Source organism: Lucilia cuprina, chromosome 2 (genome assembly GCF_022045245.1).
Source record: "Lucilia cuprina isolate Lc7/37 chromosome 2, ASM2204524v1, whole genome shotgun sequence".
Lineage (NCBI taxonomy): Eukaryota > Metazoa > Arthropoda > Insecta > Diptera > Calliphoridae > Lucilia > Lucilia cuprina.
The window spans coordinates 65,331,196-65,332,771 of record NC_060950.1 but is presented as its reverse complement, the minus strand read 5'-3'; positions in this window follow the sequence as shown (position 1 = coordinate 65,332,771).

Sequence of the window (1,576 nt, the reverse complement as noted above, 5' to 3'; positions counted from 1 at the left end):
TAAAAATTTAATTTAATTTTTATTCTCGATCTTTTAGTATATCTTTACCAGAAAACTTATTTATCTCAAATATACTAGCTAATAAGTATTATAAAAACAAATATTGATACACAATCTATCAACAGATTTTTAATAAAATATTTGTTTTTAATAACATATTTGTTTTTAAAAATTTGTTTTTAATAACTATAGACTAATAAACATTTAATAAACACAAATAAAAAGAAAAGCAATTGTTTCAGGAACACATTAAAAACGAATTATTTTGACATTACTGCTGCATATAATAAGGGTTAAACAAAACAGTATAAATGAAGCATACTTTCGGCGTCGTATTAAAAACAATAAAGTTTTTGTTTAGTAAAGATTAACTTAGTTTAGAAGAATACACTTTATGTTTGTACTTTGTGGCAAATATTTGTAAACTTTTTATAAAATAGAATCTGAAAAGTTTAATAATTTTGTAGCATAATTTTTTCCATGAAGACATGCCTAAAGTTTTTATTTACTAAAAAATTTTGTTGAAGAATTTTAATTTGAAATTTTGCAAAACTACTCCTTAAAGTATGCATTAAAATTGTCATTTACTTAGCAACTAAAAGTATGCTTTATAAATGATGGTCAAAGCAAGTGCAATATTTAAATACTCTTAAACTTCACATTCCCTAAGTGTTGGTACAACAAAAGTAGTTTTTTTTTGTTTTAGCAATTGAAAATATTTAGAGGTCTTCTTGCTTTTATAGTTTTTTTTGTCATGATTATAATATTTCATAGCTGCAGCACTACTTTGCTTAGAGTTTGAGTACTTCTTATAACGAGGATGATTTAATGCTAAAACTAAATATTTATTGCATATGCAAATGGGCAAAAAGTTCAAAGAGATTGTATGAGTTTTACTCGTAGAAACTTGTTGTTCCTATTGATGCTACAAAAAGGTGAATACAGTGGAATAGATAATTGTACAACTAAATCTCCAATATATCAGTAGCTATAGGGGTTTTTGCTAAACAATATTATCTAATTTAAATCTGATTTTCTCATCTTATCCCACTGTACCAATACTCACGTTATTACAAACAGACACTGTTAGTTTGCATCGCTTATACTTAAATACAACCACGATTTCTCTTTACATTCATATACATATAAATATTTTTATGTATAGTTATTTAAGGAAATGATTTGCATATGAATTTCATAAATATTTCAATTTGTCGTACATTGGTCTTTGAATCATCATCTGCAGATTTTTTTCTTCCCTTTTAAACTGTACGTGTACAAATACCATAACAAATGCAATCACATACACAAATAACGCCTGGCAGAACATCTAATATCTCTATAAGATACCAATGAATTGTTGTAAGTTATAAAAAAAAGTTATCCTTAGGAAAACAGCCACTCTCTTTCTATCTCATGGAACTACAGGTTCATATAGCAAGCATTATTATTTGTGCATAAGGTTAAATCAAGTATTTATACAACTATTTACAGTCACCTAAACACACACAAGTTCTTAAGTATGTTTTAAGTCTAAAATGCAATTGATATGTAATTCTCTTTCTATGTGTATAAG